Source organism: Protomyctophum parallelum, assembly GCF_964188405.1.
Source record: "Protomyctophum parallelum genome assembly, chromosome: 9".
Classification (NCBI taxonomy): domain Eukaryota; kingdom Metazoa; phylum Chordata; class Actinopteri; order Myctophiformes; family Myctophidae; genus Protomyctophum; species Protomyctophum parallelum.
The window spans coordinates 6,838,169-6,852,208 of record NC_139706.1 but is presented as its reverse complement, the minus strand read 5'-3'; the positions used below and the strand labels follow the sequence as shown (position 1 = coordinate 6,852,208).

At 44.9% G+C, this 14,040-nt stretch overlaps 1 protein-coding gene across 1 annotated transcript in view; it reads left to right on the top strand.

Moving 5' to 3' along the window:
• pde2a (phosphodiesterase 2A) overlaps positions 1-14,040 on the top strand; it is a 267,443-nt gene that overhangs the window by 26,781 nt on the left and 226,622 nt on the right. The window lies entirely within an intron of this gene.

The window sequence follows — 14,040 nt, the reverse complement described above, 5'->3', positions numbered from 1 at the left end:
ACACACAACCTAAAGTAACTAAATACATTTACTCAACAGGTCCACATAACCCCACACAACCTAAAGTAACTAAATACATTTACTCAACAGGTCCACATAACAACACACAACCTAAAGTAACTAAATACATTTACTCAACAGGTCCACATAACCCCACACAACCTAAAGTAACTAAATACATTTACTCAACAGGTCCACATAACCCCACACAACCTAAAGTAACTAAATACATTTACTCAACAGGTCCACATAACCCCACACAACCTAAAGTAACTAAATACATTTACTCAACAGGTCCACATAACCCCACACAACCTAAAGTAACTAAATACATTTACTCAACAGGTCCACATAACCCCACACAACCTAAAGTAACTACCAGTAAATACATTTACTCAAGTTCTGTAGGCCTATACTTAACTCTTTCTTTTTGCAAAGTATGAACATATTCGTACCCCACAGCTATGGGACGTTATCCCCCATTTACATATATATGATATATATATATATATGAAGCGGCTATATGAAAATCACCTTTTCTTTTTGTATTTATTTTTGTATCCCACGATTTTGTAACCCATTTTTCACCCCTGTGTCAATTATCTAATGTGATCCATGGGCTCTACACACCCTCCGCCAACCTGGTCGCCATATATGGGGGACAAGGGGAGAGCAACGGACTTGAACTCATGCCTGAGTGTCCAAGTTGCTCCTTTACACCTGACAGGGGGGAGTTTCCCTGGCGTGGAGAAAAATCACCTTTTAACATTGGTCCAGTTGCTAAGCAACGCCTCCGTCACCCCTGCAGTGCGACACGTTGTGAGCTTGTAGATCTGCTATTTTCAGCATGCAACCAATTGTTAAATTACTTGTATCCCCTATAGTCCCTTCCTAGCATTTTTGTCTAGTTTTTATCTGTCGGCGAAATTGTCAATATATTTAGTCTTATAGTTTTAGTCATCATAGCTTAGCTTAGCTTCATTTAGTTTCCATTTAGTTCTCGTCAGTGAAAAAAGGTAGTCGACGAACATTTTCCGTCTTAGTTTTAGTCGACGAAATCAACACGGATTGCCGGGCATTGTGGAAATGTTGTGTCAGTGAGATGTTCAAAGTCATCTTTGATTCCCTAGACTAGAGTAATTATTGTCTGGCTGATTCATCTGTTTAGATAATTTATGGATTGTCTTGGCGTGCCGTCAACACAGCATCACAATTGGCGACGTGTCTGTCCAATTAAACTGTCACAGCAGGGTCCTCGTTATCTATCTCGTTAACCTCAATATAATAATTTGCGTGATCCTCCCTTGAAGGGACTTTTCACCGCTGGAAGGAACTGCAGTCACTCAATGTTAATAGTATTTGTAGTAGATAACAGTATAGCACAATTTGAAATTGGCACCCTATGGCCAGAAACCTAATGAAGTCTGTGTATTTGACTATAGGGTTTGACTGGATTGCTGAATTCCTACAATGACCATAATGCTTTGCTGCACTTCCCCTCCTTGTGGGGAGAGGGGGGAGGTTGCATGGAGGTGTGACTTGTATAGTCCAGGAAGGAAGTGAGACCACATTTTCATGACAGGTTTTTGGTCATGAACATGGCGTCATGACTAAAATATCTAAGAAATACATATTACTGTACACATACAAACCCCCAGGAAAGTATTTATTGTGTCCTAAACACGTGTGTGTGTGTGTGTGTGTGTGTGTGTGTGTGTGTGTGTGTGTGTGTGTGTGTGTGTGTGTGTGTGTGTGTGTGTGTGTGTGTGTGTGTGTGTGTGTGTGTGTGTGTGTGTGTGTGTGTGTGTGTGTGTGTGTGTGTGTGTGTGTGCACATTATGTGATATAATTTGGTGATGTTCCTGGAGGTGCGGCAACTCTTCAGTGTGTGTGTGTGTGTGTGTGCATGCGTGTGCATGCGTGTGTGCGGACTGTGCGCGTGTGCCTGCATGCCTGCCTGCGTGTGTGTGCGTGTACCTGCCTGCGTGCATGCAGGTGCGCCTATCCTCAGGTCAGTAAATCAATAAAAGGCAGCGAGTCGCTCTTTGATGACTGACCTCACAGTTTGAGAGAGAGAGAGAGAGAGAGAGAGAGGGGGAGAGAGAGAGAGAGAGAGAGAGTTCTCTTCAAGGGGGGAGAGAGAGAGAGAGAGAGAGAGAGAGACGTCTTCAAGGGTCCATCTTGACGTGGAGTGTCTTGATGTTTCTATGCTTTCATCTGCCCGCCCCGTCCGTCCTTCCTTCCTGATGACCTGTCTGGACGTTTTGCTACCTCCGTCTCGCCCCGCTCTGCTTTCTGACAGCTCTGAGAAAAGGTCTTGCCTCTCCCCCCTCCCCCCCCCCCCCCCCCTCCCCTCCTCCCCAAACCATCCTCTACCAAAATGTCAAGGAGACAGTCGGTATAATGAGAGATATTATAAGTTGGCCTTTTTTTCCTTCCTGGCTTGGAGTGTGCGGCTGAATGGATTATGGGTGTATCTGCTCCGTGATTACCCCCTAGTAGCATCCACATTATTCTGGGCATGTCTCACTCCCAATGTTCCGCCCCGGTCTGAAAACCCACGTCGTCTTCAGACTCACACACACAAGCCTGTATGTCTGCTCGTCATGTTTTGATTGGTTTTTTTGTCCTAGTAGGCATGATCCGTGTTTGTTACATGCATGTGCACAGTGGTGGAAAGTAAAGCAACTATAAGTATTAAGTACATTTACTTAAAGATTTCTTTCCACCGTAAAACATAATCATCAGGTATTATTGTGGCTGTGGCTCAGGAGGTAGAGCAGGTCATCCAATGATCCATGGGTCGACTCCTCCTGTCCACATGTCGAAGTGTCCTTGGGCAAGACACTGAACCCCTACAATGCCTCCAATGAGGCGGTCGGCCGCCATTGGTGTGTGAATGTGGGAAGTTAGGACCCACCAGTTCATTAATTATGCCTGGTGGGTGGTGATGAGTGGTGATCCACCTGAATTGAAGCCACATACACCCACAGCTGTTGTTGTATGATAAAGGGGGAGGGGATGATATTGTGATGTCACTATATCACTTTTTTTCATTGGCACGTTTGACTGTCAAGGTTTCAGCATAGATGCCCCCATAGATGTTCTCCATTTTCCTCACCCCTCCCACAGTAAAACGCAGAATGGTGAGTGGTCTTCATTCTAACGAGAGTATTTTAGTAGCTCCAAACTTTATTTTTTTATTCACGTGTTATCACGAATCGCCTAGTGTCGTGGTATACCGTTGATATACAGAACCCGGCGGCAGAGTTCTCAACGGGCCTGAATGCGCGACATTCTGCTAAACCATGGGTTTTCAACAGGTGGTCCGTGGACCACTGGTGGTCCGTGAAGGTGTTGCATGTGGTCCCTGACCATGCATTTAGTAATGTAGGAAAGTGAAGATTCGTATTTGAATTTATTGTATTGACCACAAGTTGAGAAACAATGCAGTAAATAATCTGGTGACAATGATGACGCATCGATGTTGTCAGTTACTGGGAAGACGGATGTCAAGAACTTCCACAGAAAAGTGAGTTAGAATCTCAAGCGAAACCGTACCGGATTGCCTGGTTGAGTCACCATTATAAGGAAATGTGCCCATAATGAATCGCAAGTCTCTGCTTACTGAGTCATAGAATAAGTTACAATGAACAGCAACATGAGTTTAATATGGAAGGTTAATTTCTTTCCCCCACACCACGACCATATCCCCCCTCCCAACACAACAATGGTCCCCAGGTTGATTCTCAGTCAGGGTGGTGGTCCCTGGTTCATACTCAGTTGAAAACCCCTGTGCTAAACCATAGACGAACATGCAGCGGAAATAAGCCGATCTGCAATCTACGATCCCGGGAGCTCAAAGAACACCAGGTCATCTCTACTCTGTACGTACAGCAGATTAAGCTCATCAACGCTAACACATTATAGCATGCCCCACGCCTTCACAATGTGCTGCATGTTGTATGTTGCTTAATGACGTGATATTATGGTGCTGTACATGCATGATGTATTCCTGCAGGATTCCTGCCTCTATAGGCAGAATGCATTAGAGAGAGAGAGAGAGAGAGAGAGAGAGAGAGCATTATCTGAGCTCAAATTACGAGGCAAGCATAAATTGTAGAGAGTGCTTTTCAGGAAATGAAAAAAGAAAAGAAAAAAATCAAACCGTGCCCCAAAGAGTTAACACATTTAAACGTATACGATGTTTTCGCCCGACAGCGACGTATGTGCGAGTTATGCGCTGCAGCGCACTGATGACTCCCTCGCTTAATTGCTTAAAGTGACAGTGACGTCTTTCCATTTGCAGCGTTCCCATACGCATTATGGAAAGTACAATGGATGTATGGAAAATGGAAAATAGTGTATGGAAAAATGTTTTCCACATTATTATTGCTGCTGTTCTGTTGTCCTGGCCTGGGGGGGGGGGGGGGGCTGTCGCCTTAAGGCCCGTCACTGAGCTCTCTGACACCTCATTATTTCAGCCGCAGCGTGCCCGGGGAGCGACACACGGTTCCCGAAATTGTAGAGCCTGCAGGGAAAAAGTGTGGAATTCTGTAATTCAAAATGTGTAGGAACCCTGTCTTTGAATTTCATGCAATGCCTATTGCCTATTAAGAAAATAAATACCATTAAGGGCCCTATTTTCGCCAGTGCGATACCCCCTTATCCGCAAACTTCCTTTTTCCTATTTTGAAAAAAATATGTTTTGAATAGCTCAAATAGCAGATCTACAAGCTCACAACGGGGATTACAGTCATATAAACATTCCCCATAATCGGCAACACGTAGATGATACTTGTGTTAATCAGATGTGGTTTTATTGAAAGGCAATTAAATGCTAGATAGTATATAAGGAAGCAACGGGGTGTCATGCTCCAGAGATCTGTTTAATTAATCCAACGTTTGCTTTTCGCTTGATATCGTTTCATAGAGAGACAATAAAACCACAATCTACGGTCCAGTTCCCTTCGTTCCGTCCAGAGAGGTACCTATGGATGTCACTGGCTTAGGGAACTGGCACACGTATATCATACCCAAATAGTGGATATCAGGGACTTCGGACGGAAATCGAGCCCTTAGTGTTTCTTTTTGTCTTAACTTAATTCTGACCTGAGATCAGATTCATATGAGGTTTCCACTGGACACACACTGGTCTGATTAACCCATTCTGACCTGAGATCAGATTCTAGAAATGTCAGTCGCTCTTCGATTTTTCAAAAATAGCAGACCTACAAGATCGTATCGCGCCACTCGGTGGCGCGATACGATCTTGTAGATCTGCTATTTTTCAATAGCTAAAGCATAACATGATGCTGACACCAAAATGGGTGCCCGTTCAGAATGGGTTAACATGCTCTAGACTAGAATCCACTTCCTGTGCCCCGGCTTCTCTGACTGCCTTAGTATGTGCTCCCTCAATTGCGCCATTATCTAAATTCTCTTCCAATGTTTTAGTTAAGTCGACTCTTTAAGATCTGGACTCAGTTTAGACGCCATTTTGATATTCAACTATTCCCATTACTAACCCCTCTGTGTGCGAATCCATTATTTCCTTCTTCCTTACAAGATCGGGCATTTAAAATTTGGTATGATCATGGCATTAAGTCAGTCAAAGATTTGTTTGATGGTGGCACGTTCGTTTCGTTTGACCAGATTGTTCAAAAGTATAAGCTACCCAGAACCCACTTTTTCCGTTACTTGCAAGTCCGTGATTTTGTTCGCCAAAAATGTACTAGTTTCCCGACTATTCCACCTAATTCACCTATAGACATAATTATAGCGTCAGCTCCTCTTAGTCTTAAGGGAAAGATATCGTCACTCTATACCTCATTATTTGACCTTCAACCTTCAACCACTGCCTATAAGAATATTTCTGATGAAACCTGGGAGGCCATTATGGGTCGTGTTCATTCTTCATCAATATGTGCTAAACATGGGGTGTTGCAATGTAAATTTCTCCACCGGGTGTACTGGACCAAGGTTCGGTTAGCCAGGATTTATGATAGTGTTGATCCAACGTGCGATAGATGCCACCAGGCTCCAGCTAATCTTCTTCATATGTTTTGGACCTGTCCAGCCTTACAGTCTTTTTGGTCAGCTATATTTGATACTATTTCAGATGTGTTACAGTTTCCCATATAGCCATCCCCTATTATTTCCCTATTTGGCGTCCTTCCTGATACTATCCCCCTGCCTAAATATCAATCTGACCTTGTCGCTTTTGTGACGCTTCTGGCAAGACGTCTTATTCACATGTATTGGAAAAAAACATACCCCCCTTCACATTCCCGTTGGATATCGGACATACTGCATTTTTTTAAATTGGAAAAAATGTAATATACATTGCGTGGCTCAATCTCCAAATTCAGTAAAACATGGCAGCCTTTTCTGTCTCATGTTGACCGCCTTACACTTGTGCCCCCGATTGAACCTGATTGAACCTGATTAACTGTCGCCTGACTTGCCAACCTGTCTTGCCTGGATGATGTTTGTGAACGAGATCTGCTTTGTATATTGACTAAATTGGAGTGCCTTTTCTATCTCATGTTGACCGCCTTACACTTGTGCCCCCGATTGAACCTGTATAACTGTCGCCTGACAGCCCAACCTGTCTTGTCTGGATGATGTTTGTGACCATGATCTATGTATATTGACTATATTGGAGTATTTCTTTTTGTTTTTATTGTTTTGTTGTGCTTTGAATGTTCTTTGGTTGTCTTGATTTGGAGTTTGTGTTTTGTTATTGTGTGTGTGTGTTTTAGTTTCTCTTTGTATTTGTCACTCTGTTTTTTATTTCTGAATTTACTTCTATTTGTAAAAAAACAAAAAATGAATAAACAGAACATTACAAAAAAACAAAAAAAACATGCTCTAGACTAGAGATTGGTTAAAATCACGTTTTATTTACAAAGGATGTATGGGTCCCACACATCTTTTAACCGTTTTACTCTTTCCTTTATTTTATTTTCCTCTTTCTTTTCCGTTCTTCATCATGGGAAACAATGTCTGCAGATGTAATTTGCCGTGATGGAGATTTGAGCTCAATTTGTCTGTTCTATGACCATATCACAGCACAATGGATGAAGGGAGATGAGTCAGAGTGGCACTGCATGCCTGGCAGGGGAGGAGAGGAACCCGACAGCGCCCAGACTGTCTGGACCTCCGGAGGGGACAATCTGGACAGATTAGAGAGAGAGAGAGAGGGAGGGGGGGGGGGGGAGAGAGAGAGAGACACACACACCACACACACACACACACACACACACACACACACACACACACAGAGATACTGAGACAGACAGACAGACAGACGACATGATTGGAATATTGAGTTGGAGGCCAACACATAATTATATCACTGCCAAACAGTGTTGATTTAAATCTTTAATTCTTGATTTTACTAAGCCTTTTGGTGCCCCACTCGGGACGCTCTCCTGGCCTGGAATCGTGCGTTATTATTAATCGAGCAGGTGAATAATGTCCCAGAGACTCGGGTTTGCTTATCGTTTTAACCCATTCTGACCGGGCACCCATTTTGGTGTTGGCATCATGTTATGCTTTAGCTATTGAAAAATAGCAGATCTACAAGCTCATATCGCGCCACCGAGTGGCGCGATACGAGCTTGTAGGTCTGCTATTTTTTGAAAAATCGAAGAACGACTGACATTTTTAGAATCTGATCTCAGGTCAGAATGGGTTAAGCTGAGATATACTGTGGAGCGAGGAGCGTGCGAGTGAATCCGCTCTGTTATTATCGGCCTGGCTAATGCCTGCAGGCTAGCCAAAGTCTGCACGTCCATGAAACATAGAACTACTCTAGAGGTGCGTGCGTGCGTGCGTGCGTGCGTGCGTGTGTGCGTGCGTGCGTGCGTGCGTGCGTGCGTGTGTGCGTGCGTGCATATTTATAGATCTACGCTCCTAGCCTCTGTTTTGGCCCCAGAATGGAAAGGCGAGGAGGATTGAGGTCACATGGTCTCAGTCCATGAGTCCACAGGAAACTCTCTGAGCTTTCTGCTTCTCTGCACCTGTTCATTAATGTAGTCTCTCTCTCTCTCTCTCTCTCTCTGTAAAGAGGATGTAGCATCATGTCCCTCCAGCCACGGCTTTGTGTGTGTGTGTGTGTGTGTGTGTGTGTGTGTGTGTGTGTGTGTGTGTGTGTGTGTGTGTGTGTGTGTGTGTGTGTGTGTGTGTGTGTGTGTGTGTGTGTGTAAGCTAAGGTAAATGAGTGTGAGGTGGGGTGGGGTTGTACACACACACACACACACACACTCGTATGCTTCCATCTGCATGTCATGTCAGTTCATTCAGATACATAATACATTACAAATGAGACCTCTCTCTCTCTCTCTCTCTCTCTCTCTCTCTCTCTCTCTCTCTCTCTGAACTGTTGGGTCCTGGTGGTAATTTATTCATAAAGGAGACCTGCAGGCTGCAGAGATGGGGAGAGAGGTGTGTGTGTGTGTGCCATTTTACACTCTCTGAGTTACAAACCCATAACGGTCCATTTCGCTCCTATATCAGTCATTTCGCTATATGGGGACCCCCTGGAACTGTACCCCGAGGACCCCTGAGGGGTCCCCGGACCCCACTTTGAGAACCACTGCTGTGGCCATGGTTTTCTGGTTCCACTGATAAATCAGTTTTACAAAATCAATACATGCACTTACGGCCCGGGTGGCTGCAATTCCAAACTGGATTAATAGTTTGTAGTGTACAGTTGGAGGAAAGTACAGTTCAATACAAGGTCTGCTATAAGAGGATTGAAATACCCAGAAAAGCACTATGTATGGCTTGTTTACATTGGGGTCCTCCATTTTCAATTCATCAGAGATGAAGTGTGCTTCCGTCTGTGTGTCTGTGCAGGCACGTACGTGTGTGTGTGTGTGTGTGTGTGTGTGTGTGTGCGTGCGTGCGTTCGGAGAAGACAGGAAAAGGCTGACGGTTCAGTGTTCACATGTCCATTACATGACTTCATAATGGTTTTACAGCCTTCTGAGCTGCCAAAGTGTTTCCTGTGTGTTTGTGTGTGTGTGTGTGTGTGTGTGTGTGTGTGTTATGGGAGGGCGTGGAAACTGATTCATTTGTTTGTGCATGTGCAGACACACACAGTGATGCATCATTCATTCGTGCGTGTGCATGTGATGGTGGAAAGTTACCAAGTACATTTACTTAAGTACAATGTTGAGGGATTTGTACTTTACTTGAGTATTTCCGATGTTCAATACTTTTGCTTCTACTCCACTACATCTCAGAGACGTACCGAAGTCTGACGGTAGATGGCGCTAAGTCCACGGGTTCATGTACTTTTTATTTGCATTGTAATCCCCATAGGGGGGGATTTTAGATCGCCTCATATAAGAACTGTGATTGAAAAATAAACAAATCCATGCAGGCCGTTTCACTCATATGGATATGAAGAATCAACTGACTGAGAGAAAACGCTATAATGTTACTGCTGCTGAATTAGTTACATTTTCGCTACAAACAGACTACATGAAATATGAGTGACTGACGGTCGTAAACGATACAGAGACTCCCCGTCGTCCCCGATAACTTTGTGACTCGGGTGTCCCGAGTCACTGCCAAAGCATGTCCGGGGACCCCCTGGAAATGCCGGAAAAACATTGAGAACCCCTGCTCTATCCTACCTTAAATGTGCCACATCTCTGTGTGTCTGCGTGCATGCGCGCGGTTGTAATGCACGTAACTCGAGAACCGTTTGACCCCACCGACTTCACATTCGACAAACGCGTTTGCCCCACCGACGTCACATACGACAAACGCGTTTGCCCCACCGACTTCACATTCGACACATGCATTCCACACCCCCACAGGGAGTGCAGTGCCCGGTATCAAGTCGGTCGGACCCACGGTTCTCTAGAACCACCACAAAAGGCTCTGCTCAGGCTCTGCCAGTGGGCCTAATCATGCAGCCTAAGTCCCCTCACCTGTGCCTCTGCCTCAGCCAATTGATTGCCATGGCAACCCCACACCTGCAAATTGATTACTTAAACAGTACACTTTTCACAGTCAGTATGCACTCTAAAGGGACAGGCAGATACAGAGATCTCCATAAGGGACACAGGCAGACAGTTAAAACGGGTGCTATGACAAGTTGACAACCGTTCTCAAGTAGGCCCGGTGGCCCACGGGCACGTACAGGTCTAGTCTATACAATTAAACTATGCATATTATATATACTATATAGTGCTATGTCTACATGAAATGCTTTTGCATAAGCCTGTAAGGTCGTAGGGGCTATAGGGCAAGTCCTACAGCAAGTGTTACGGGCCATGATGGAGTCTGAAGAGGTGGGTTTTCAGACTACTGCGGAATACTGGGAGTGAGTCTGTGTCACAATATCAGTCTGTTGCACACTTTTATTATGTAGTGATGCCCTATAGTGTTTCCTGTTCTGCCTAGTTGTGTTTGCCTGTCTTGTCTCACCTCCCTGTGATTACTAGTTTTCTCCACCTGTGTCCTGTTAGTCTCCCAGCCAATCCCAGTGTTGATTGTTTGTTCTGTTGACCTGTGTATTGTTATCCCTGTGTCTACTTAAACCCTCAGTCCCTTATGTTCCCTGCTTGATTATAGATGTTGTTACAGTTTTCAGTCCTAGTTATGTTCTTTGTATTCTCCTGCGTTCTCTTGTGTTCCTGTGTTTTGGAGAATAAATCGACTACATTTGACCTGCTCTGTTCCTGCTCTGTTTCTGCAATTGGGTTCTACATCTCCTGAGTCGCAACGTGACAAGTCTGCATTTCTGATTGCAATGGGGCGTTTAATATAGTTACTCCATACTTACTCAGGTTATTCCATACTTACTCAGGTTACTCCATACTTACTCAGGTTACTCCATACTTACTCAGGTTATTCCATACTTACTCAGGTTATTCCATACTTACTCAGGTTATTCCATACTTACTCAGGTTATTCCATACTTACTCAGGTTACTCCATACTTACTCAGGTATCGGGTTGTACTGTGTGTGGATCACAACTTACAGCGACTTTTAGTTTTTACAGCGACTTCAATATTGCATGATTTATACAGGCGAAAACTCCGGGGGAGTAAGCCTTGTTCCCCTTAATTAGGCACGGTCTGTTCCCCCCTTGCTGTGTGTGTGTGTGTGTGTGTGTGTGTGTGTGGATCTCTAAAATATTGAGGCTATGTTATTTCTGTATGCATTTAAATTATTTCTGTATATTGAATATCATGGTTCATGAATAGCATTAGGCTATAATTGATGCATGGGGGGTACGTCATGGCTAATTCATTTTATAAAGATAACGGCATGCGGTTATTCGTGTCAGAAGCACAGCAGCACAATTAGTACTGAGAAGAACATCTTGTGCTCAGAACTTCTGCTGTAGAGCTCTGGAGATAGTGAGACGTTTGTCAGAACTTCCGCTGTAGAGCTCTGGAGATAGTGAGACGTTTGTCAGAACTTCCGCTGTAGAGCTCTGGAGATAGTGAGACGTTTGTCAGAACTTCTGCTGTAGAGCTCTGGAGATAGTGAGACGTTTGTCAGAACTTCTGCTGTAGAGCTCTGGAGATAGTGAGACGTTTGTCAGAACTTCTGCTGTAGAGCTCTGGAGATAGTGAGACGTTTGTCAGAACTTCTGCTGTAGAGCTCTGGAGATAGTGAGACGTTTGTCAGAACTTCTGCTGTAGAGCTCTGGAGATAGTGAGACGTTTGTCAGAACTTCTGCTGTAGAGCTCTGGAGATAGTGAGACGTTTGTCAGAACTTCTGCTGTAGAGCTCTGGAGATAGTGAGACGTTTGTCAGAACTTCTGCTGTAGAGCTCTGGAGATAGTGAGACGTTTGACAGAACTTCCGCTGTAGAGCTCTGGAGATAGTGAGACGTTTGTCAGAACTTCTGCTGTAGAGCTCTGGAGATAGTGAGACGTTTGTCAGAACTTCTGCTGTAGAGCTCTGGAGATAGTGAGACGTTTGTCAGAACTTCTGCTGTAGAGCTCTGGAGATAGTGAGACGTTTGTCAGAACTTCTGCTGTAGAGCTCTGGAGATAGTGAGACGTTTGTCAGAACTTCTGCTGTAGAGCTCTGGAGATAGTGAGACGTTTGTCAGAACTTCTGCTGTAGAGCTCTGGGCTCTGCAGAGCTCCAGTGCTGCTGCTTGGAGACTAAAGTGAGTAATACACTGAACTCCTAACGGCTCCCAACGAGCAGGTCGCCGGCCTTGCATGGTTCCATCTGCCGTGTGTGTGTGTGTGTGTGTGTGTGTGTGTGTGTGTGTGTGTGTGTGTCTTTTAGAAAGACACTGTCTCTCATATTGTCCCTTTTAGAAAGACACTGTCTCTCATATTGTCCCTTTTAGAAAGACACTGTCTCTCATATTGTCCCTTTAAAGACACTGTCTCTCATATTGTCCCTTTTAGAAAGACACTGTCTCTCATATTGTCCCTTTAAAGACACTGTCTCTCATATTGTCCCTTTTATAAAGACACTGTCTCTCATATTGTCCCTTTAAAGACACTGTCTCTCATATTGTCCCTTTTATAAAGACACTGTCTCTCATATTGTCCCTTTTATAAAGACACTGTCTCTCATATTGTCCCTTTAAAGACACTGTCTCTCATATTGTCCCTTTTAGAAAGACACTGTCTCTCATACTGTCCCTTTTAGAAAGACACTGTCTCTCATATTGTCCCTTTTAGAAAGACACTGTCTCTCATATTGTCCCTGTTAGAAAGACACTGTCTCTCATATTGTCCCTTTAAAGACACTGTCTCTCATATTGTCCCTTTTAGAAAGACACTGTCTCTCATATTGTCCCTTTTAGAAAGCCGGTGCTGTTGACAAATGAGTGTGAGCAGAAGGCACTCTCCGCAGACTATTAACGCCGGAAATGTCAGCTTGTGCTTGAGTGTGTGTGTGTGCAGGGCTGCAGGCACGTATGTACGTCGTGTGTGCGCCTGTGCGTGCAGTGCGTGTATGTGCATGCAAGCCTGTGTGCGTGCGTGGAGTGCATGTGTGGGCCTGTGTGTGCTGCGTGCAGTGCATGCCTGTGTGCAGTGCGTGTATGTGTGTGCCTGCGTGCAGTGCGTGTGTGCGTGCACGCCTGTGTGCCTGTGTGTGTGTGTGGACTGGAGGCATCCAGAGAGAGGGAACGAGCGGCCGACGTCCGTCTGCCTTCCGGATTCGTTATTAGACGCTTTTGGGACCGTGATTAACCTTCAGCGCCCTTCGTTGTATTTTGGGCTTGCGGTGTAATTCCCTCCCCTCTCTCTCTCTCTCTCTCTGTGTCTCTCTCTGTGTCTCTCTCTGTCTCTCTCTCTTTCTCTCATGTTGCATCGATACACCTTCTTAATATCCGATAGCTCCTGCTATAGTACACGACGCGCGCTCCAATCGTGCACGCGCATCAGAGCCAAGAAGCGTTGCACGCCAATACACAACAACAGACTGACTGACTGAGCGAAGGGCAGCTAATTGGCTGCTAAAGCAGGTTTTAATTCTTTATTTATTTTTAAATAATTGCACACGTAAACAGGTCACCCGCCCTCCCCCCTCCCCCGAGGTAGCGCCTGTTGTCTTCGCTAATGAAGAGCTGAACGTAGGAGAGATAGAGAGAGAGAGGATATCATATAAGGGGGAAATGTGTGTGTGTGTGTGTGTGTGTGTGTGTGTGTGTGTGTGTGTGTGTGTGTGTGTGTGTGTGTGTGTGTGTGTGTGCGTGCGTGCCACACAGTAGTGGCACCTCCCTTCCATCCTATATAACTGCCTGTAAGGCTGCATGGCTGCCCCTGGGGACACCCACTCAATGCTCCATTTACCTCCAGCTGTGTGTGTGTGTGTGTGTGTGTGTGGCTGTGTGCGTGTGCCTCAGTATCATGTGAGCAGCAACAGATCTCAGGTCTCAATGCTCCATTTACCTCCAGCTGTGCGTGCGTGTTGGAACTATTGGTTTCCTGACGGCATGGTGTTACTTCCATGTTCATATAGTACAGTGGTTTTCAACCTTCACATCAAGGTCCATTATTTATTCAGCATTTAAGCTCTCCTGAATAGTTGGTG